At 39.2% G+C, this 25,803-nt stretch overlaps 1 pseudogene; it reads right to left on the bottom strand.

The window, feature by feature from the left end:
• Positions 1 to 23,847, bottom strand: part of LOC123233563 — a 72,757-nt pseudogene extending 48,910 nt beyond the window's left edge.
• Positions 23,848 to 25,803: the final 1,956 nt, after the last annotated feature.

Genomic DNA, 25,803 nt, shown 5'->3' with positions numbered 1-25,803 from the left:
GTACAAAAGCTTTTTAGTTTAATATAATCAAAACCATTTAATTTACATTTTGTAATTTTCTCTAACTCTTGCTTGGTTTTAAAGTCTTTCCTTTCCCAGAGATCTGACAGGTATACTATTTTGTGTTCACTTATTTATAGTTTCCCTCTTTATATTCAAGTCATTCACCTATTCTGAATTTATCTTGGTGTAGGGTGTAAGATGTTGATCTAAACCTAATCTCTCCCATATTGTTTTCCAAATTTCCCAGCAGTTTTTGTCAAATAGTGGATTCATGTCCCAAAAGTTGGGCTCTTTGGGTTTATCATACACTGTCTTGCTGATGTCATTTATCCCAAGTCTATTCCACTGATCCTCCCTTCTATCTCTTAGCCAGTTCCATATTGTTTTGGTAACTGCTGCTTTATAGTATAGTTTAATATCTGGTACTGCTAGGCCCCCTTCCTTCACATTTTTTTTCATTATTTCCTTTGATATTCTTGATCTTTTGTTATTCCAAATGAAATTTGTTATAGTTTTTTCTAATTCAGTAAAGAAGTTTTTTGGTAGTTTGATAGGTATGGCGCTAAATAGGTAAATTAATTTGGGTAGAATGGTCATTTTTATTATGTTAGCTTGTCCTACCCATGAGCAATTAATGGCTTTCCAATTGTTGAGATCCAGTTTTATTTGTTTGGAAAGTGTTTTGTAGTTGTTTTCGCATAATTGCTGTGTTTGTTTTGGTAGATAGATTCCCAAGTACAATGTAGTCAAAATCAGAAGGGAAACAACAAATTGGGAAAAAAATCTTTATAACAAAAAACTCTGACAGGGGTCTAATTACTCAAATATACAAGGAGTTAAAGCAATTGTATAAAAAATCAAGCCATTCCCCAATTGATAAATGGGCAAGAGACATGAATAGGCAATTTTCAGGTAAAGAAATCAAAAGTATCAATAAGCACATGAGAAAGTGTTCTAAATCTCAAAACAACTCTGAGGTATCACCTCACACCTAGCAGATTGGCTAAAATGAAAGAAGGGGAAAGTAATGAATGTTGGAGGGGATGTGGCAAAATTGGGACATTAATGCATTGCTGGTGGTGTTGTGAACTGATCCAACCATTCTGGCTGGCAATTTGGAACTATGCTCAAAGGGCTATAAAAAATGCCTGCCCTTTGATCCAGCCATACCATTGTTGGGTTTGTACCCCAAAGAGATCATAAATAAACAGACTTGTACGAAAATATTTATGGCTGCACTTTTTGTGGTGGCAAAAAACTGGAAAAGGAGGGTATGTCCTCCAACTGGGGAATGGCTGAACAAATTGTGGTATATGCTGGTGATGGAATACTACTGCGCTCAAAGGAATAATAAACTGGAGGAGTTCCAGGTGAACTGGAAAGACCTCCAGGAACTGATGCAGAGCGAAAGGAGCAGAGCCAGAAGAACATTGTACACAGAGAATGTAATGGACTTCTGTACCAACAGCAATGCAATGACACAGGACAGCTCTGAGGGATTTATGGTAAAGATGCTACCCATGTTCAGAGGAAGGACTGCAGGAGAGGAAGCATATAAGAAAAACAACTGCTTGAACGCATGGGTCGGGGTGGACATGATTGGGGATGTAGACTCGAAACTACCACACCAATGCAACTAACAACAAATTGGAAATAGGTTTTGATCAATGACACATGATAAAACCAGTGGAAATGTGCGTTGGCCATGGGTGGAGGGTGAAGGGGGGTGAAGGGGAAAGTAGGAGCATGAATCATGTAACCATGTTAAAAATGAATATTAATAAATGTTTTTTTAAAATTCCTTAAAAATGTAGGAGCACAAATAACTCTCTGATAGGTCAAAAAAACCATATGGTGACAGCTGGAAGGGATCTTTGAGTCCATTGGGTCCACCTCTCTCATTTTACAAATAAGGAATTATGATTTGCTCAAGGTAGCATAGGTAGCAATCACTATAGGCAAAATTCAAACCCTGTTCCTATAGCTCCAGAGAATTTCTTTTCCTTTTCATTTTTCCATACTTCCCCTCTCCTTTTCTTTCTTAGCTTAGGATTCTAAGCTAATATCCCAAAACACCAGGGTCATGTGTATTGACAATACATCATTTCGGAAGATAATCTTGTTCAATGGCTGTCAATGGCTGGTGCCCCCAAGGTGTCCTTTGTCCAATATGATTGAAAGTCTTTAGAAAGATTGATTGAGCCAGTCTCCTGGGTCTTCCTCCTACTTGGAGACAGAAGGATACCAGAGAGGTCAGGGACTATGTCCAAGGTTGGGAGTAATAGCTATTATTGTGGAATGGCTAAACAAGTTGTGGCATATGATTGTGATGGAATACTGTTATATGCTAAGAAATGATGAGCAGGTAATTTTTTAAAAGCATGGAAAGGCCTTCAAGAAGTTGTGAAAAGTGAAAAAAGCAGAATTAAGAAAACGTTATATATAGCAACAGAAATATTGTTTGAAGAATGACTTGTGTAAGTCCACCTCCAGAAAAAAATGGATAAATAAGAATAAATAAGACATAGTTTTATGTATATATACACATATATCTTTTTGTCAAATGTTGTTTGTTCTAATGGTGGAAGGGTAGAGAGTTACCTGGGTATTTGCATGTATTAAACAAATAAGTAAATTTAAATAAAAAACAATAGTAGACCACATTTATATAATGCTTTAAGGTTTACAAGATACAATTTAGTGTATCAGACAAAGTGTTGACTGAGAACCAAGATGGCCTGGGCTCAAATCTCCCCAATTCTCAGATATCTTGGCTATGTGACCAGGGCAAATTCCTTAACCATTTAGCACTACAGACAGTTCCCTAACCCAAGAAAGAAAAGAGAAATACCCAACTATATTTGTAGAGTTTCTTCACCTGGGAGCTCTGAGTATGAATGAAATTACATACAAAGTACTTTGTGATTCTCCCAATAATATTGTGAGGTCAAGATACAAGCATGATTATGTCTGTTTTGTTGAAAAAGAAACCAAGGTTCAAAGAACTAGTGGTAATTCACCCAAAGTCACACAGCTAGTTAACATCAGATGCAGTTTAAGCCCAGTTGTTTTTTGTTTTGTTTTTTTTTTGACCTGGGTCTCTTTCCAATCGCTGTACTCCAACTACCACCTGTTATTTTCATTAATTCCTGAAGCTGACACTGGTCACTGATGTTCTTGGTCAGGCCTTATAGAACTAAGTTCTTAGTTGTTCTGGTTTTAACTAAATAGAAAAGAAAAGATCATAAGGCAAATGTTTCTGTCTCTAAGAATTTATCTAGACTAATTAGTCACTTGAGAATGTTCAACTGCCCAGGACTATTTATTAATCGCTGTTAAGGGAAATTTACTTTTTAAAAATTATACTTTTTTTTCAAATGCAAACCAATGCCATTGTTTTATCATCATTAACAGTAAAAGGGATGCTCAGGAAATTCATTTATCTTATTATAATGGAGACTAAAACACTTGAGAAAATATCATGGCAATAGTTTTTATAAACAGGAAATTTGAGACCTACAACTGAGGTAAACTTTCTAGGAATATTGATTCAGTCTACTCAGGTCCTGTGAAATTACACTTTTAAAAAAAGATCACTCAGTTTTATGGTAGTTTATAGAGAGGAAGAGAAACATTTTTTTGAAGAAGAAATGATCTCTGAGACAAGGAAAGACTTGACTAATGTCATTTTCAAGGGGAATTTCTTTAAGTGCAGACTCTTGCTTTTTGTTAGGGCCTTAACTCATCCATCCTCTTCAGGGATACTCCAACTCTTACCTAGACACACCCTGAGTTCTACAAGGTCTTGACAATCAAAGTATAGTTCTTAGTAGGTCCTATCACATTGAATGTTGAATATGAGCCCAGAAATGGATATTTTCAATAGATCAATCTGGCAAATGGTAAAAAGGCCACCAATTTGTCATTTATTTTACCCACACCAATTCATGAGAGCACCTACTAGGATCCAGGGGAACTGAAATCTGTTCAGTACAGGGAATAACCATATCCATGAAATCACAGATCCTTTAAAATATGTCAGTTCCATAATAATGTGCTTTGAAAATGAAATTTTGTCCCAAAGTAAATGATTTTAAGGGAATATTTTGAGGATAATAGGGAGTTTGGAGACCACTAAGTCCAACCTCTTCATTTTATAGATGAGGAACCTGAGGCCCGGAGAGGTTAAACGACTCACTCAGGGTCACATAAGTAATGTGTCTAAGGTTTGAACAAAGGTCTTCCATTGTACCACCTCTTCTCCAAAAACAATATTGATCCTGTTAATTGAGTAATCAATGGATCAATGAACTACAAGGCGGACTTCTTGAATCCAGGTCTTCTGACTCTGAGACTTACAAGTTATGTGACTTTGGGTAAGTTTCTTGACCATTTCTGGTCCTTATAACAACCCAATGAGAGAGGTAAGTACAAGTATAAGCTACCTTATCTGTACAGTAGAATAATGAGGCTTTGAGGAATTGTGCATGCAAAACATTTGTAACCCCAAAGAATTCTATACAGAAGTAGAAATATAAGGTAAAGTCTTGGAACAAAGTGGTATTTTGGATCTAATTTTTAAGTTTGAATAAGTTTCCTTAGTGCATAATTAAATACTAAACTATGTGGTACATACTCTCTTCATTTGTTCAGTTTTTTTTTTTTTTTTGTGTGTGTGTGTGTGTGTGTGTGTGTGTGTGTGTGTGTTAGTTAGATCTCCTTGATTTTAAGGGTGAGAACAACAACTTGTGTGTTTCATGGTACCCAGAACGAGGATGAAGAAATACACAATATATCCCAAAAGTCTGAGTGCAGTTGTAAGGTGCTAAAGCTTACAATTGCAATCATTTCTAAGACACACTATATTCTTAGATCTATAGAATTTTGAAGGGGGTCGTGTCTTGGAAATCATACAGTCAAAACTCATTTTATAGAGGAGGAAAGTGAGGCTGCAAGAGAGGAAGTGACTTGTTCATGGTCACTTATATTAGGATCTCAATAAGAATGGTTAATGGAGTTTTGTTTGCTTTTTTGTTTTGGTCTAGACCAATGATTTCAAAGGCATAGGGAATCCCTGACATAGAAGCTTCCTCTACTCTTTCAGGTCAGCAAGTCTCTCTAATTTAGAATCTTAGAGACTTAATTGGGATTCCAGAGGTATTCAATGACTTTTCCTGTGTCGCAGAGCTGATATAGGTCAGAGGTACATCTTGAACACAGGGTTTATTGACTCCAAGCCCAGTCCTCCATCTACAACAGCTCTCCTTAGAGCACTGATTGATGGGTAGGTGCTGGTTCCTACACTGTTGCTCCTGAGTAGACAACGCTTAAAGATGGTACAAAGCTGAGAACTTGTAGTTTCATTGAAGCAACAATCTCTCCTCTACTAAAGTTCTTTTCCAGGTTCTCACCACAGCACAGAAGTCACTCTCATATCTTCTCACTGTTGTCTAGTCATTTAGTAGCATCCAACTCTTTGTGACCCCATGGACCATACCATCAATGGGGTTTTCTTAACAAAGATACTGGAGTAGTCTGCTATTTCCTTTTCTAGGGAATTAAGGCAAATCTAGAAGTTAAGTGATTTACTCAGGGTCACACAACTAGTAAACATCTGAGATTAGATTTGAATTCAGGTCTTCCTGACTATCCACTGAGTCATCTAGCTGCCTCAATCTTATATCAAGTGATGTTATATCTGCAGGGTGTAAGCTCTCAGTTGTCTCATCCAGCAGAAAAGACTGAATCCTATGATAGTTTCTTGTCTGAAGATCAGTCTATATAAATGTAGGAAGGTATGACAACAAGTTAGCTACAGGATTATGTGTATCCCAGGTTCATCTACTCACAAAGACTAAGGTGTGGAAGAATTAAAACTGGCAACAGTGGAGAGACAACCCACACCCACCAATCATAGGTCTTTGAAATATTAAAGTATCAGCATAGGTGCTTGTTCCATCAATACTAATCAATATTACAATCCCATCCATGTTTCATTATTTGGAGTAGCTATAAAATCCATGATCTGGTGGTCACTCCTTTCATGAGGCATCTCTTCACATCTGAGGTAGGCTGTTCCACACACAGCAGACATATGGTCCATCGTCTTCTTCTTCAAACCATTCTCTCTTGGAAGAATCTGCCAGATCTTGGACTCCACAGAGCCTTCTCTATCAGGCTATCACCATGCCATGATGAGGTATGGAAGTAGAACTTTAGAGGAAGAGGGACATGAGAAAGCTATTTTTTAGTCTTAAGCATCAGGTTGATTTTCCAAGAAAGTAATATTTCCCAATTTGATTAACAGGTGCCATTTTCACCTTTGATCAAACCTAAAGTAGACTAAAAATATAATCAAGATGTCTGGCTGCAGCAATCAATATCATAATAAAATTACAACTAATTTACTCCGGACTTTCAGGTACACCATGGGTCATTTATCTTAGCTTGGGTTTTTTTCTTCAAGTTTCAAAATGGAAAGACGTACTTTGCTCATGAAATTTTTATGTTCAACATTAGCTAAAGCATCCATTAATTGTGAAAGGCTCTAAGCCCTGACCCACTTAGAAAATCAATATAATATAATGTGAGTTTTTCAAAGGCTACAACATTTTCTGGTCTTGAAACTAGAGCTGGCAGTAGAAGGTGAGGGAAATGCTCGATAGTTTGTCTTGACTCAATTTGGATGGAAATTACTTCAACATTTCCATGGTAACTAAGATTATTGTTTAGAAAAATGGAATAACTGTCCATGTGCAGGTGTGTTTAGGGAAGAAATGTTCATGGTCAAGACTTTACTGAGAAAGACAAATTGATTCTTGGCGAACCAAATACCAATCAGAGAATGGAAAATACCCATTCTTAATGCCTTAAGAAGTAGCTGATAAAACATGTAGCCAGAACTCATTTTCCACAAACAATATTAATGATGCCAGCAGGTCACCTGGAGGACTTTCATTTTTCTACAGTTAATTAATGCAAAGGCAGGAGTTCAGTCTTCTCTGAAACAGATGAGGGAATGGTTGGACGTGGACGACTTCTTCTTATTGTGTGACTGCCTAGGGTGATTTTCTAGCTCTTCCTGGAATTATAGTTATACTACCATGACCAAGGGCAGGAAGGCTCTCAAACAAGGGTCCTGCTTTGGAAACCTGCCTATGCCTCACTTAATTAACCTGCTGCTTCTTGGCTCCCTTGTGGGGAGGAATGAGAAGCAAATGTGATGAGTGGCTGGGTCCCATGAAAATGAGATCCTTTTAAGCCATATGGTAGACAGGACCTGGTACTGCTTATTCTTTGATCCCCTGCCTCTTCCTAGCACATGGTCTGAGGGAGTAGAGTGTTTTGTAGCAAACTCCAGAGCCCATTCCCAAATTGAAAATGTATAAGGGCTTAATAGAGATAGATTGAACACTCAGGGCTGAGGGTATTTGCATTCAGATCACAGGATCTATGATTTCTTTTTTCATGATTTAAGAGCATTTGAAGGCAGAGGAGAATGATTTGGGTGCCACCCTGCTCCTGACTGAATACACAGAAAACTGGGAAGGAAAGGTCAAGCAATCAGCCGGGATTCACATTTCAGGGCTGTTCTAGATGAATATAGTATATATTGACTTAAAAATAAAAGATGAGACAAATTAAAAATTTGAAGCTGCAAGTGCCTATGATGGCGTGTGTGTGTATGTGTGTATGTGTGGGTGGGTGGTGGTATTGATTATTGGGAAAGGGGGAAGAGGAGATCTGGAGTAGTATAAGTTTAAAGTGCTTTAAAATGCTAGCATCCAGAGAGTAGGGCTTATTATAATGGGGACATTGTGGGAGATTTTGATTTTCAACAAAGCTGGCTACAGCAGTGTTGGTTTCATTAGCATCTTTCCTCTAAGAGTTGATAATGCTTTTGCAGATATTGCTACCAATGAGGAAAAATGAGTAGAATGAGGTTATAGTAAGAAGGATGACGGACTTTCTCAATGTCATTTGTATTATCACTATTCTTTTAGGACTAGCACCTCTGGTGTGAGGCCTTGTCAGGCTCCTTTTTGGCTTCTCATCCACCTTTGGTAACTACCTGTCACCCAACTCTCATGTGTGGCTCCAAAAAACTGAAATCCTGGTAAACTGTCTCAGCAGGCTAGGTAAAACAGGTTGAAGGTAACCAACAGGTCTCAAGCCTTTCAATCAACCCTAGTATGTAACCCCAGCATGTAGACTTCCTCTGGTGGAATGGGTGGATGAGAACAATTTGTTCTGCTAGTCATGAAGGTGGCTGAAGCAAGTACTGTGTGGAGCACCTAGATCTTGGGTGGATAGCAAAGATGCCAAAGTCATCCACTGCATCCTGGGCCATTGCCAGTTATCCTGACTTTTGTCTTGCCACTGGACTTCAGTGACTGGAAGAGAGAGTGATGGTGATAACCTTGTGCAATTCTATCTCACCTAAATCCAATTCAAGTGCAAGTCAAGATATTGCTCCATGATGTCAATGGTCCTCTTCAAAAATGAAGGACAAACAACAATTCTCCCAGTTGTACTCTCTCCATTGTAGTCTCAGACCCTAATATTCTCTTTGATTCTATCTGCACATAGGTAGAATCATGGATGGACTCATAACATTGGGAAGGACCACAAAGACAAATTAGTCCAACTCACACTTTCTGAATCTTCTCTGTGTCTCCGTCATCGATGTTCAGTCTGTGCTTGTGAAGGGGCACTTATTTCTTCCTAAGTCTAGACCATTTTTAATAGCTCTGATAGAGAAAATTTTCTTATGTTGAACCAAAATGGCCTTTTCATTAACCTCAAAGTCAATCTTTCATCAAGTCCTGCCAATTCTCCCCCCCCCCACTTTGGCAATGTTTCTTGTTTTCAACCATCTCCTTCCTTTTTTATTTAAGTCATTTCCATAGTTAGAAATGCTACAGTGAGAAGACAATTGATCTAGGAACCATGTCTTAGTCCTGATACTGCCATTAACTCACAGGTAGGGGGATATGCCTATGCCATTTCCTCATGCTAAACCTCAGTTCTCTCATCTGGAAAATGAAAGAATTGGATTAGATGAACTCCAAGTTCCCTTTCTGTTGTAAACGTAGTGATTCTATCATATATTCACACTGAAGGGTCAAAGGATGCTCTCATATGCCCCTCTCCTCCTCCAAATCTACTCTTATGAAAGGAAAGAAAACCACACAGAGGCATTACAGTACCCAAAGATGAAGAGAAAAGGAATTCTAGGACAATGGAGATTCATTTCATAACATTTGAGTACTAACTCCAGAGGACATAAGCTGTAACAGAATCAGTGTCATTGCTAGATAATGGTGGTGGGAGAACATGCTAAGAATTTGGAATTGGATCCTGGATAGTGGTTGCTCTCTAATCTTTAAGCCCCAGGTATTGAAAACCACTCAAACCTAGAGTGTGATGCAAGAGTATATAGTCCTACATGGGGTCCCCTGGGAAGATAGAAAAAGCCTTAAAGAGAAGAGGCATTAAAATTGGAAGTGTTTCTTTTTCAAAGTACTTCAAAGAAAACTTTGACCATTAGAGACAGTGAAATGGGTAAACCAGTACCCACACTTATTGGATGATAGCTGACTCTCCTGAATGGAATGCATCTTTCTCAGTCTAAATCAATGTGTCACCCACAGAGATTTTTCTCCTACTAGACTCAATGGAATAGTATTCATAGTCTATGATATCTAGAAAATTAAAATACATTTCACAGAATATGAACCCTAATTGAGAGAACCTCAATTTTCCCCATTGGTATTTATTCATTCAACAGACTTTAAGCTCCTACTTTGCTTTAATCTCAAAGATATTCAAAATTTAAGTGACAATTTTCAACTTTGCAGTAGAAATGGGGATGAGATATTAACACAAATAACTCAATATTACATGACAAATTATTTTGAGAGAGATTCAAAACAAAGTGGTGCTTAAGGGCTGCAGAGAAAGATCATGACTGGCTTGGATTTTAGAGGTCCTAGAGGATGTGAATCAAGTAAAGGTATAAAAAGAAGAGCCTGGATGATATCTGAGACCCAGAAAGGAAAAAATGGTTGTCCAAGTTCAAACAACAATTCAGTAGTAGAACCAAGACTAGAACATGGTCTTCTGATTTTCAGGTCACCCCTTCCCATTATATTATTTTGTCCCTTTCAAACTAGACAATAAGTTTCTTGAAGGAAGGGACCATTTCTTGAGCCCCTGTCTATGCTCTAATGCTTAATAATTATTTGGTGATTGATTGATTGTTGAAGGCTAGAGGAGAAATGGATTTCCTTGTTTTTAAAGCATCATTTATCAGTAGAGGTACATATGAGATCAAGCCATCACTTTAGAATTAATAATTAACAATAAGATTAATATTAATTTTATTAATAATAAAAGAATCTTATTACAACCATGACTTATCATGTGCCTATACTGTTTCCATTGCAATTATACTCCTATTATATTTCTGCTTCTATCTATTATAACTTATTTCCTATTTAAATTAAAATATGATCTTGGCTGCCCAAAGCAGCCTGATGATGTAAAAAATGATATGCAAATACATGATTTCTTAGACTGCAAGGATATCTGCAAGGATACTGAATGAACAAGTGAGGAAACTGAAGATTTTTCCACAAAAGGAGCAATAATGCATAGCAAAGAAGAGGGAAAGTGCTACTTGTTTAGTTTCCTAACCTGATGTCTGACCCTGGAATCCAATCAGCTTTGGAAAGAATGTCTTGGTTAAACACCTCTCTCATTTCTGTGCAGGGCTATGTTTAATTTGCGTGGGGATGAGCAGTTGGGGAGTAGATGTCTCATCAGCCCCATCTGCACCAGATCACTAAGGGACTTTTTCTTTTTTCCTCACTCCACAGTGGCTAGTAGATTCTTCGTGGACCAGAATTCCACTGAGGGCTGAAAGAAATGAAGGATCAGTATGGATTGTGTAAATCTGCAAGGGCAGTCTAGCCTGGCTCTTCCCAGAGAGAGCTCTAAATTCTTCCATGGTGGAGTGACCTGAAGTCCCACTCCCCTCACTCTCTCCATTGTGCCACTTGCTTTAAGCTAGGACCGTGTTTTTGGATTTGTAAGTCATGTCCCAGTATACACATACCTGGGAAGCAAAGGGAAGAATTCTAATTAAGTTCCTCTAGAGTCTAGGGCTTAAATTATTTTTTAAACTTTCAACAATGCAAATAAGATTCATTAAAATAATCCTGAAAATGAGACTGGTCCAAGGAATAGGGTCTATGACTACATTCATTGAGTACTTAATGAGAATCATTGTGGTACACTAGGAAGAGCAGTAGCAATAGAACATCTCGAAAGCTAGGTGACACAGTGGATAAAGTGCCAGGCATGGAATCATGGTGCCCTGGGTTCATATCTGGCCTCTGACACTTCCTAGCTGTGTGACCCTGGGCATGTCATTTTAACCTGATTCGCTTAGCCCTCGCCTTTCTGTCATAGAGTTATTACTAAGGGAGAAAGTAAGGATTTAAAAAATCCCAAATATATTAGGGGTAGCTAAGTGGCACGGGCCTGAGTTAACTACAATTGCCTAGCCCTTATCTCTCTTCTGTCTTGGAACAGATACTTATTATCAAATCTTAGGCAGAAGGGAAGGGTTTTGTTTATTTTTTTAAAAAGAACATTTAGATTTTTCTTGGCTTTGTCATTAACAGTGGGTCTCTGAGCAAGTTCTTTCTACTTTTCAAGCCTCAGTTTTATTGTCTACATGGTGAGCTGGGCTATATGATTTCAAAAGTCCTAAAATCCTTTGTTCTAAGATGCCTTCCAGCAGTAATAATCTGTTTTAGGTCCCTTTCAGCTTTCACATTCCTATGTTCCAATCTCATTCTCTGTTCCATGTTCTAAGGTCCAAACTGTCTGTGTTCCAAGGTCATTTGCAGCTTTCACAGTTTTTAAACAAGGTCTATTAAAACACTCACATTCTATGCTCTATGGTCTAAGGTTTATTCTAGCTCTAATAATCTATGGCTAATTATATGATTTGAATTTTTTCTCTAATAATATCAAGGGTGTTGATTATAAAAGAGACAAGATTGTGTCTTCTGCTTTTATGTCCCCCTTAACCTCCCCCAACACACTGCCTAATACTAGACTGGGGTTATAGTGGGCGTTCAGTGAATTCCTGCTGATTGATTGATTTTCTCATGAAGAGCCTGAAGGGTGTCTGGCTCTGAGAGGTGGTTTCGTATTAAAATAAAGAACTATATACATTATCCCTGAGAAAGGAGTGAGAATTGTGTTTTGGCTTTCTAGATTTGGCTACTTAAAAAAAATCTGGGACATTCATTCATCCATTCACTTACTGAAAACACCTTAGTATAAACAACTCACCCTTAAATTGTGCTTTTTGGTTAATTGGGCTAGAGATATTGCTGTGCTCATTTGAAACAAAAATTTGTTTCTAACAATTCATCTGAACAGCAAACATATGTGCTTTCCCAAACTGGAAAAATGAGCCACTTGAGCTATTAAAATTTTTGTCAGCTTCCATGCAAGTTACACACATATTCTCTCTTTGTGTTTCTGTGTCTCTTTCTCTTTGTCTGTCTCTGTTTCTGTCTGTCTCTGTGTCTCTGACTCTATGTCTTTGTCTCTCTCCCTCTATATATATGTGTGTGTACACACACACAGAGACACAAACACAGACACACACAGACACACATTTCATCTTTTTAAAAAATTGAATTTACATATTGTTGGCAAAATTGGGACACTAATGCATTGCTAGTGGAGTTGTGAATTGATCCAACCATTCTGGAATCCAATCATCCAGCAATACCCCTGCTGGGTTTATACCCCAAAGAGATAATGGGGAAAATATGTGTACAAAAATATTTATAGCTGCTCTCTTTGTGGTGGCAAAAAAGTGGAAAATGAGGGGATGCTTTTCAATTGGGGAATGGCTGAACAAATTGTGGTATCTGTTGGTGATGGAATACTATTGTGCTGTAAGGAATGATGAACTGGAGGAATTCCATGTAAATTGAAAAGACCTCCAGGAATTGATGCAGAGTGAAAGGAGCAGAACCAGGAGAACATTATCCACAGAAACCAATACACTGTGGCACAATCTAAGGTAATGAACTTCTCTACTAGCAGCAACGCAATGACTCAGGATAATCCCGAGGAATTTATGAGAAAGAACACAATCCACATCCATAGAAAGAGCTGTGGGAGTAGAAACATAGAAAAAAACATTTGCTTGATCACATGGATCGATGGGGATATGATTGGGGATGTAGACTCTATTGCAAATATTAATAATATGAAAATAGATCTTAATCAATGACACACATAAAGCCCAGTGGAATTGCTAGTTGGCTACAGGAGGAGGGAGGGAGTAGGGGAGGGAAAGAATATGAATCATGTAACCATGGGAAAATATTCAAATTTCATTAAATAAATAATTTTGAAAAATTATATTATTGGCAAGATGCTTGCCATGAGATTCAGTAACCTGCTGGACTAGGTGTATTGGCAGTTATCTTTCAAATATCATCCTGGAAAAAAATCTTGGGAAGAAAAAGTGGTCCGTTAAAAATGTTAAGAAACATCCATTTTATATTCATCTAAAGAAAAAATCAGTCTATTGCTTCAGATTTTCTGAATGAGAGAGGTAATGAGTTCAATATACAGAAGGATAGATATTCTAACATGGACAATGGGGAAATTGTTTCCTTTTCTTGAATCTGCATATTTGCAACAATGGCTTGGTTTTGTTTCAAATTTATTTGGAGGGGAAGAGGAGAATAATAATAAAGCTACCTACAATAAGAGAGAATAATCCAAGTATTTTAAATGCACAGAATACAACAGAAGAGAAGCTAAAAGGCAATACAGACAAGCAGAAGAACTTTGAAAGTTTCGTGTTAGATTCATTATATACTTAAAAGGGAGATCAAGATATATCTAAAACATTTTCACAGTTTCATAGGTAATCTTTTTTTTCCCTGTTCTATGTTGCATATGGAAATGTTCATTTTATTTGGTTTTGTTCAATTTCAAATAAGAACCCCTTAATAATAGTGTCTGGTTGAACACACTGCCTATTACAGATAGACAAATGTGGTGCTTATTATTATTGTGAAGTAGGCAAGTGGATTGAACCACAACTTCCAATTGTGAAAAATGTAGCACTATTAGTCATGGGGTGGCTAGGGATGGGATGGGGAAGCAAGAATAGTGGCTCAGAAAACTCAACTTTAAGATGACTAGTTGGCATGCAACCAAGAAACATAGTTTTATTTAGTGCCAGTATAAATAGTTAGCATGAGACAACCCAAAACTAAATTAGCACCCAACTCAAAATGTTGGGAGCCAACCAAGACCATGAGAGCTTGCTAGAAACAAAGGCTTTTCAGTGGAGACTATGTCAAATCTAGCAATAAATAATTCACATTTGAAAAGTGTTCTAAGACTTTCCAATCTACCATAAGCATGGAGGTAAACTCCTCCCCACTTGTTCAGGTAAACCACTCCCCATCTCATTCAGAGGGAGATGACTGAGCAAGAAAAGGATTTAAGAAAGAATAGGAAGGTTAATGGACAGTTAAGTGGTGCTAGGTACTGAGCCTGAAGTTAGGGAGATACATCTTCCTGAGTTCAAATCCATCCTCAGACACTTATTAGCTATGTGACCCTGGGCAAGTAACAACTCTGTTTGTCTCAGTTTCTTCATCTACTAAATGAGCCAGAGAAGAAAATGGCAAACCACTCCAGTATCTTCCCCAAGAAAATGCCAAATAGTGTCACAAAGAATCGGACACAACTGAACAACAGCAATGGATACTAATTAATAACTAAAAATACCTTTAAGGGTCATCCAGTCCAACCCTCTTATTTTATAGACGAGGACACTAGCTAAATAGAGGTTTCTAGGTCAAACTTCTCAAATGTAGTTAAGTGGCAAGACTAGAATCTGAAGTCAGATCTGACTTCAAATCCAGAATTCTTTCCACTATACCTCAATATAAATCATAGGAAGAAGAGATAGATAGTTAGTTATACCTGAATGCTGGAAGGAGGCTTCAGCATCCTCATGGTACCTGTAGGGAACCACATGCATTGAATCAGTGCCAGATGGAGATATTGAAATGAGGATGGAGGCATAAGGGACCTTGCCCTAACTTATACATCATCACTCTAGGTGCCCAGATTAGCAACTTGAACCTGTCTCTTTGCTGATAATGTGAGTCACAGTTACAGGGATAGAAGGGCTTAAATGAAAAGTGAACCCCACCCACCCTCAACAAGGGAAGGTTGCTTAATACCCTTTGTGAAGGAAGGGAAATTCTTCCAATAGCCAAGAAGCATGGATATGATCCAATACTGAGATTTTTCATTGAGTTAAACAAAACTTTCTTATATTTAATGATAGAAAAGATTGTCAAATTGAGGGACTTTTTGGAGGGAGAAAAATGAGTCAAATGCTAATATTCCCAGAATTTCTCTGGGGAGATTTAGTGACTGCCTCCCACCTCTCTAAAAGAAAAGGAAGAAAAAAATAACTGTTCCCGAGTCCACTGGATCAAGGGTTAGGGCCCAGTTGACATGTGGGTTACAAAACATATTTCTCAATAGTCCTGTGACATGAATAATATTATTCTATTCACTGTAACGATAAGGGAGCTAATCAGTGAGTTCAGGTGACTTACCAAGGGTCATACAGTTAGTACTGTATGGAACTGTATGGAACCCAAGATTTGAATCTAGGTATCTTCTGATTCTCAGTTTAACACTTTACAATACACTACCTTGCCTTTAAAGGATAAGTAACAGTTGGCTAAAAACATCATACTTTCAAGGAAGATTGATTATATGATGGGCTTCAGAGTCTGAAGCCTGGTACTCACCCATGGTTCTTAGAAAGAGCTGGCAAATTATGATATTGTATCAGTCAGGAGAAGTCACAGAGAAGCAATGAAACTTTATTGGTTAGGTGGGCAGAAACTACCATGGAGAGCATCTTCTGTGAGCATTTGGGGAAGGTCTTTTTGTACATGGCTTTCAGGTATTATTCTGCTGTGCATGCCATATACCAGTCATGGGTTAGGAAGGGAAGGAGTGGTATTCAGGAACATTAGATTGAAGTAACAGAAAGTTTTTGTAACAAGGTACTGCAGGGTTTGATCAAGGAAGCAAGAGGAAGGGAAGAGGGAGGTCTTTGTCAGGGAACCTTATCACTGAAGGTTATCAACCTCAAGATAAAATAGTAGGTCTCTGTCAAGGTCCCACCTTTTAAGTTCGTTGTAGTTTTCCTGGTTCTCTTCCACAGTTGAAAGAATACTTATTGAGGAGTTGGACTCAGATGAGGGATACCCAAGACAAAGGGCACAAGATGAAGGATGAGAGAATCACTGCATAAGTGAAACAAGGTTTGGAAGAGATCTAAGGATCTTCTACCAAGAGGATTTCAATATTTGAAGACAGGTATTTATGCTAAGGGGAAATTGGAAAGTTTACGTGAGGGAGCAGGTCATCAACACAGGACAGGATAAGTTGGCATATGTGTGCATTTATGTGTGTTCTTTGATGCTATATAGGTCCCTACAAGTACCACTATAGCTGAACTGGGTCTTCTGGGTTATTCTTTTTAGTTGTACCAAATACTTACATCCTAAAATGTTCAAGTCACACCTTGAATCTCAGGGGGTGGGAGTAAGGATGGAGAGACAAGAAATAGATACTGGAAAGGACAGCAAGACTAATCCTGAGCACCTGAGTTAAAATCCCAGATTTCTAGGGCATAACCAATCTCCCTTTTAAGAAATTATTCTCATCAATTAGAAAAAAAAGCAGTTGAAGTCACTCAACATGTAAACACCTAATGGACATAGTGAATTCACTGGGTGTACTCAGTCTTTCAGGAAAACAGATTTTTCAGTTCATTCCAGGCAGAGACTCCATTATTACATCTTTTTGGAGCCCCATACCATGCTGCCTAGTGCAATACCTAGTGCATAACAACACTCGATTACTGTCTTTTTCATAAGCAGAAGCTGTATGTTTGAGCCACTAAATCCTGATAGCCCCAAATTCCACTCCTCTTTTAAGGGTTGTGAGCTGCAGAAACTCCCCCTGGCCAGTGAAAATGACAGGATTGTTCTGGGGTCAGCAAATTCATTGGGAGGATAATAAACCAATCTATAAAACAAGATGAAGATTCATTGCAAGGGGAAACTCAAATGCAGCATGTAGAGTATGAGACTGGAGAGAGGCAGAGCTGGAACTCTCTTAGGGTGATCAAGGCTTTGTTCCAGGTGCAAGCATGAGAAGCCACTTTCTAGGGGGGGAGAAGTTGCACTTCCTTACCACTTCTCCCTTACCCCTCACCTCACCCCAGTCTTAGTGTAGGCATCCAAAAGGTCTTTTCTCTTGCCTAAAAGTCCAAAATGCAAGGCTAAGGGAATGCTTAGTTTCCCCTAACCAGTACACCCCTCCCCTGGGTCTGTCAGTCAACTAGTATTTGTGTACTATTTACTATGTTCCAGGCACTATGCTTAATGCTAGGTATGCAAAGAAAGGCAGAGATAGTCCCTACTCTTAAGGAGCTCAGTCTAATGGAGGAGAAAACATGCAAACCACCATATGCAAACAAGGTGAATACATGATAAATTGGGGGTAGTCTCAGAGAGAAGGTACTAGATTAAGGGAGATTATCATTGCCCATTGACTGGGGCAGATTATTAACCACTTGCTGCCTTGCTTGGGGACACATACCACTTGGTCAAGACTCCTGGGATGAAGATGGAGGAAAGAGGGGATCATAAATGATGGCAGCTTCCGCTCTTCATCACCCTTTCTTCCTATCATACTTCCCACCCAGTTAGGATCAGCACAGGATAAATAGAGAATATAAGTATTAGATTTAACCTGCCTATCTTCCTTTTCCCTTAACCCTCCCAAGTACTTCTTTTTTGCCTTCCTCCTTCATTGAATACTCTAGAATCTTTCTCTGCTGTTAAACTCTTCTTCATCCTAATCCTCCTTCTGGCATATTTTTCCATTTTCTAGAGTTCATTGAAAACTAGCTTTCATTTGAAGATAGCACATCTTTTGGCAAGCTAGCTCTAAAGCTAGCTGTTCTGGATCTGAATCAGTAAGTTTCCTAAAGTTTAGATCTACTCACATCACCACCACCACCACCACCTGCTCTCAATAAGCTCCAATGGCTCCCTACTGCCTCCATGACTAAATACAAAAAGATCTGTTTGGCATACATAATCTAAGCCTTTCCTACCTTTCCAGTCTTCAGTTCAGTTATACTGGCCTCCTGGCTGTTCTAATAACAAGGCATAACAACTCCTGGATCTGGGAAATCTCCCTCATTCCTGGAATGCTCTCTTCATTCAACCTTGGGTGTTGACTTCCCTGGCTTCCTTTAAATTCCAGGTAAAATCCCATATTTTACAGAGAAACTTTTCCAATATCTTTTAATTCTAGTGCTTTCTCTTTATTGATTATTTCTTATTTATCCTACATATAATTTTCTTTGTATATGTTTGTTTAAATATTTCTTTCCCTCATTAGATGATAAACTCCTCCAGGGCAAGGATTGTCTTTTGCCTTTTTTTTATTATTCCCAGTGCTTAGCCCAGTGCCTGGCACGTAGTAAATATATATTGATTGTCTCTATCTCTCTCATATGCACACTTTGATACATTGGGCCACCTGTTTGCCAATGCTACTTTTAGACCTTCCTTTTGTTATCATAAACCAGCAACACCTTTTCCATCATCCTCTCCTCACCACTCATTCATTGCCCCAAGTGCCAGAATACCTAGACCTATCCCTGCCTGAAAGGGGATGGAGAATAGGGTTTCCTGTCTTTAGAGAACTGTTGTAGAGAAATACAGATTTGAGTTAGCAGAGACCAGACGTGACTGCCAGTAGAATTTAGAATCTTGGGAGTGGACTCACAGGGGGACTGACAGTTTTGAAGCTGGCTGTTGGAGAACCTGATCTAATGGTGGCTTTGGTCAGACATCTCAGCTTTCAAGCTGTTTCCCTGGACCTTGGACTGTGTAATATCCCCTATCAAGCTTCCTAGTGAAGTAGTAAGGTTGAGAAGTGGATTGGTTTTGTGGTGGACACAAAGACCATCCCATCTCCCTCTCTTCACAAATTGGATTACCTGGTTGTGGTTCCTGGTTACCAGCTTTTGAAGATATCACCCTGGACACTTTTGTGATATCCCCCGTTTCCAGCAAGATCTTGCTGTTGCAGTCTGCTGATAGATTTTAGTCTGTAGTGTAGTTAAATCCATCCTGGGTGGAGATTTATAGATCATAGTGACAGTTGTCCTAATCCCTTCATTCCCCATCCCACTTATTCATTAAACAGTTTAGTTTTTCATAATCCTGTCTTTTATGTTCTTTCCCAGATACTAGGTTGACACATGGTACCCATTGTGTATTGAAGTTACTTTCCCTGGTTATTATTCTGTTATATGTTATCCCCAGCTAAGTGGTTTTACCTGTGTGTGTTCATAAATTTACCCTTTTGTCAGTTATTCACCTAACTGACAACCCAATCCCATTTTACCATTGACTGTTGTGGCACCCTCTTTCCCCACTTTTCCCCACTTTAGTAGTGACTTATTCAGTAACACCCACAAGACAACTAGTAAAATCTCCTCTAAGGCCAACCCTAGTATTGCTCTAGGTTTGTCCTAGGATTGCTGGGACCCCAGAGAAATTAAACATGCCAGGGAGAATAATATAATTTTTGCCACCTTCAGATACATAACACAGTGGACTGCTTGTCAACTTCCTGGACTCTGGAACCAGCCTGAGCTCTCTTGAAGCACTCAAGATGTTTTCACATTTACAAAAACTCAGCCTTCCTGTCTTCAGTAGCCAGGATAAGTTTCTATATCCCACGAACCTTTGAAAACATTTGAACTTTAAGTCTAACATAGAGAATAGAGTGATGTTTTGTTTAGGAATCATATGGATTATAAGGTTTTTGAAGACAGGAATTGTGGCTTGGACCTCTCTATCCTCAACACAGTGGGAGGTTCTGTGAAGACTGCCTATGGACAATTAGGTGGTACCAATGGTTGGAATACTGGGCCTCTAGTGAGGAAAATCTGAGTTCAGATCCCACCTCAGAAACTTGCTAGCTGTGTGGCCCTGAGCAAGACACAACCTCACTTGCCTTGTCTTGAAATGGTCATCAGAATAATAGCATCTATTTCCCAGGGTTATTGTGAGGATTAAAGGAGATAATAATTATAAAGTACTTGGCCAACCCTACAGTGCTATATGAATGTTAGCTATCATTCTGGTAGGAAGAAGTTTTGATCTTCATCATTGGACAGAGTATCTACTCCAATGAAAGCATAAATTCTTAAAATATTGAAGCATATGAAATTCCTGGTTAGGTCCCTGGCGTGTTTGAGTCTAGTTATCCTTATTTGTGGAGCTTATAATTTTGAAAAATTGTAATCTTTGATGTGTTGATGAAACTTTCCTTCCCTTAGAAGGACCTCTTGTTCCACAGGGCTTTCTCCTCTTCACCTTTTGAATCTTGCTGTGGTTGTTCCTCCTTTTGTTTTGTTCTTGAGCTGGATTTAAGAGATACAGTTGAACCAAGTCATCAGTCTCACTTTCTCTTCCAGGGTCATGGAAGTCCAGTGACAAGACAAAAGTTGAGATGACTGGCAATCTAATCTGTCTGAAAGAAGGGGCTGGGTTCGCTTTTTCTTTTAATCCCCCAAATTGAGTTGGGTCATGAAAAGCACTTAATAAATGTTTGCAGGTTGATTGGTTGATTGATTTCCTCACAGGTCCCACTAGTCAAAGCCATTTTGGGATTGGAACTCAATTAAGGGATAGGACTCAAAGAAAAATGTGTTATATATGCTCTCCTGTTTTCTTATTCCTTTGGTTATAAATATGACCATGGGCAAATCAGTTTCTCCATTTATAAAATGAAGTGATTAGACTCATTGACTTCCAAATTCCAATTCTAAATTTGCAAACTTACAAACCTTTGTTCGCAGGAAGGAAATGAGTTTTCATGTTGATCTTTGGTGACTTCTGAACTGAATTTAAATTCTGCCTCAGACACATACTAACTGTATGAACCTGGCCAAGTCACAATCTCCATTTTCTTCAGTTATCTAGTCTACAAAGTGGGGATAATATTCTGACTTCCCCTCCCTCCATTTTTCATTAAGGCTGCCTTTGGATGTTTACTGGAACTTGAGATGTGAGAGGGTAATATAATGGGGCTCAATTTACTTTTATCTATTTTGTCTTGGTGCTTGCAAAGTTATGGACTGATTATGCTTTATAGGAGCCTTAGATCTTCTGTAACATTTGCACCTTCTTTCTACTGCCAGACTCCCCAAGTCATTGGCCAAGAGCATTTCAGGATTCCCTATTCACTCATACACCTTGGCTGGACCAATAATTGCCTCGATTTGCTCTATAATCCAGAATAACTCTACTTGCAATAAGGACTTAGGTTCAAATCCAGGGTCTGCTACTTCCTAGGTGCCTTGGACATGTTATTTAGCTTTTGGGGTTCTCAGTTTCCATCACCTATAAAAGGAAAAGGTTCTGTTTGGTCCAACCAGATGACTCTGTGGTCCTTTCAAGCTTTAAAATGCTACTTTTTCATCTTATAGTTGAGGAAACTGAGTCCCAAAGAAATGAAAGGATTTGCCCAGGTGGCAGGGCTGGCTCAGCCACAGCTTCGCTGACTTTCAATCCAATTCTGTTTTCACTGTACCCGCATGTAGTGTTTTGACCTTTAGAAGGATACCTCCGAGGCTTGTGTGATTCTGATTCATCCAAGCAAGAATCACGCCCTGTGCTGTCTTTGCTGTGGGCATGAAAGCAGATTCTTGCCTTTTAGAATGATCCCCAACAATGAGGGATGAAATAAACAAGGATTTCCTGTTAAGGCTTAGTTAAGCAGGAAGGGCAGCATATTGTAACCACCTATTTCCTAGTTAACTGAGGTTCCCAGGGACTTTGCTGGGGAAGGAACCGAGTGTGGCTCATTCCAGGTGCTGCTCCTCAGTACAGCCCCAGCCCCTCCGACACTGTCTGGAAATCATTCAGTGCTTCTGTCTAGACAGAGCAGAGATGCCCGGCTCCCCGCCTCCCCCTCCCTCTCTCCCTGTCCAAGCTTCCCAGGGTAGTGTGTGTGTGTGTGTGTGTGTGTGTGTGTGTGCTAATTACACTGGGATTTTGCTCTCCTCCCCCCAGGAGCGTCTTTCTGTGGCTATGTAGGTCATCTGATTGTTGTGATTGCATCTCAGAGACCCATGGGGGATGCATGAAAGGGAGCTTGTGCCTAGCCCCGCCAAGCACAGAGCCACACACTTAGCCTAATCTCAAATAGAAATAATGCTACACAGAATTGATCTGGGGTCTGTGGAGATTCAAAGGCAGGCAGGTGAGCAGACAATTGAGGGGGGAGGGGCAGGCTGTTTTTTTTTTGGGGGGGATCTGCATTAGGAAAATGATATGGGCAAAACTATGACATGAATCAGGACAATGGGATTGTCTAAGCTTGAGAAGAGATATTTTAAAGCAAGAATGTAGGACTTCTGAATGAGTTCTGTTTTATACACACACACACACACACACACACACACACACACACACACACACACACGGTGTGACCCAGAAAGTTTTTCACTTACAGAAATCTCTAGCAGACTCCAGCTGCTAAGAGAGGGCATTCATGTGGTCTGTTTAGAAGAATTTGTCTTTCCCCAAAGTGCGATGAGATCCTGCCATGAATTTGCAGTTGGAAGAATCACCAACGTGGAATAATCATCAGGCTGCTGGGAATGAACTATTGTTACCTCAGGGGTCACTTGTGGGATTCCCAAACCCATGATGAGGGAAACAGCTGCTGCCCAGGGAAGTTGTTGAAAATCCCAGATAAACTGAAATTTATTGTTTGCAAGCTTAGGTGTGAGCCCAAGAAGGACTTTTTAATGTCAGCTTATAAGTATTCAAACAGGCCATGTTTAGAGAAAGAGGAATTTAAAAAAAAAGTAAACTAAAAGGAATTGTACAGTTAGCCATCAGTGACCTGGGATCTCTGGAGACAACTGGCTTTCAAGATGTTGTCCTATAATGTGAATAGAAAAGCATTCATAGGGACACCTTTAGAAAATCTCACAGTTCCTAGGATTATAAATCAAGGCACCCACTAGCCCAATCCCCTCATTTTATAGCCAAGGAAACTAAGGACCCATGAGGTTAAAAGTCTTACCTAAAGTCACACAAGTAATAAATGTTAGAGGCACAATTTGAATCCAGGTTCTCTGAAGCCAAAGACAGTATTCTTCTCATCCGTATCTATGTTTCTTCTACATGCCTTCTCATCCTGTGGAATTCTTTCCTGAGTTCTTTCCATTGGACCCTATTGGAATAGACTGTCTAGCACCTGAACAGGAATTCCTCTGGCATCTCTGATGGGATGTTGGTGACCCCTAATGAGGGGTAGCATCATTGCCTCCTTGAGATAACCCATTTCTTTCTGGAAAGTTCTAATTGTTAAGAAGTGTTGATTTAACACTAAGCTGGAATCTGTTTTTAAGTACTTATTTACCACCTGTGATCCCTAATTCTATTCTCTGGTGCCAATGAATACAATCCCTCTTCTCTGAGAATAGCCCTCATGATACTTGAAGACAGCTATCAGATCCCATACTCCAAACCTTCTTTACTCCAGGCTAATGTCCACAGTCCTTTCAACTGGTCCTCCCTCACATGGCATGATCTTGAGGTGCCTCACCAGCGAGTTCACCCTCTGGATACTCTCAAGCTTGTTCATGTTACCCTTAAAAGTCAGTGTCTTCAATATATTTCTCCCCTTGCAATACTTTCAATGTGTTGCAGCCAAAGCTTCTGTTAAGATAGCCTACTTATAATAATTTTTCAGACTTCTTCTATCTGTTGATCCATTTTAATGCCATTAAAGTCAGTAAATCAGTCAATTAATATTTATTAAGAACTCATTCTGGGTCTAGGACAGTACTCAGGGCTGCTAATACAAATATAAATAGAAAAAGAAACAGAGAAAGTCAGTCTCTGCCTTCAAAGAGTATATTCGAATGAAGGAAGAAATACATAAAAGAAAGCTGGGGAAGACCAGGACAAAGTACAGAGTGTATGTAATCTGTGGAGGTTCTGGGAAGAATCTTGCATTCACAGGGAGAAGCCACAGGGGTGGACAATATTTCCTCCATGTGAATTCTAGGGCTAAAGTGAGCCCTCAAGTTGAAGAGCTGAGGCTTGGGGAGACAGAGTTGGGAGTATACCCTGGAAAGTTTTAGGTCTTCCCATACTTTCCTCATCCTGTACTTACACAGTTAGTGTTTTGTTTTTTTAAAATTGAAGTGTGGGACTTTATATTTATCCCTCTTAACTGTCACTCATTTAGATTGAGTCCGTCATTCTAGTCTGTTGAGATCTTTCTGGATCTGAATTCTCACATTCAGCTGGTTAGCTGTCCTCCTGAGCTTCTTGTCATCTTCAGATCTGATGGGTGTGCCTGCACTTTTTGTTTCTGAAGCACTGAGAACAAAAATTGGCTTTCCTGAATTGATGGGGGTTTTGTTTGTTTTTGCCAATATTCAGCAGAATAAAGTCCATTGACTTCTCTTTTTCTCAGAGGTTTACCTAAATTTGGGGACCAACATCTCATACCTTGTCTTCCAGTCAGGTTCTCACATAGCTCACAATAGTATGTAGTACTTAGTGACATGTTCTGTCCTTTGCTTTCCAATCTACCTTGTGCTGAATGTGCATTCCTTGAGAATAGAGATTGTTTCATTCTTTGTCTTTATATCTCTAGCACATTACCTGAGACTAGAACACACAGAAGGTGCTTAATGAATGCTTGTTGATTGACTAAAGATGTCTACCTATCTAGACACTGCTCCAGAGACACCCTAAGATGGATTCAAAGGTTTTGATTCATCTAAGACCTCCTGGGCAGTGAGGTAGCACAGTGGATAGAGTGCAGGGTCTAGAGGCAGAAAGACTCATCTTCTCGACTTCAGTTCTGGCTCAGATACTTACTGTTTGTGTGACCCTGGGCAAGTCACTTATCCTTATTTGCTTCCATTTCCTCATCTATAAAATAAGCTGGAAAAGGAAATGGCAAACCATTTAATTATTTTCACCAAGAAAATCCCAAATGGAGTCACTAAGAGTCAGACACGACTAAACACCTTCTACTCCTGACTGTCTGATCCTGAAGTGTTCTGAGTCAGAACTCCTAGACCTGACCCCAAATGATATTGGGACAAGGATTTGGAGAGTCATTTTTATTGCTAAATTCATCTTCACATCTTGTCTCTGGCTTGGGAGAAAATAGTCAATTTCCCTTCATTTGGCTTATCTCGTCTTCCTTCCAGGCCCTCTATAAATACCTATTCCTTTCCCTTCATATAGAAGGTAGCATTTGAGCTGAACTTTGAAGAAAAGAATGATTTCTAAGAGGCAGAGTTAGAGGGTAAAGAAGGAGAGAATTCCAGAGTAATGCAGAGAGAATTTTGGTGCAAGAGCATAATGATGGGAGCTAGGTTGTGAAGGGGGTTAAATGGCCAACAGAACAATTTGAATTTGATCTTGGAGGTCACAGAACTCCTGGAATTTGTTAAGAAGGGTCAGTTACATAGTCTTACATAGCATGCTTCGGGAATATCAATTTGGCAGTTGCATGGAGGATGGATTGAAGAAGGGAGAGATGAGGCAGGGAACCTAATTATGAGAAAATTGCACT

This window comes from Gracilinanus agilis, chromosome 2 (assembly GCF_016433145.1).
Source record: "Gracilinanus agilis isolate LMUSP501 chromosome 2, AgileGrace, whole genome shotgun sequence".
Classification (NCBI taxonomy): Eukaryota; Metazoa; Chordata; class Mammalia; order Didelphimorphia; family Didelphidae; genus Gracilinanus; species Gracilinanus agilis.
This window is presented reverse-complemented; position numbering and strand designations above follow the sequence as displayed.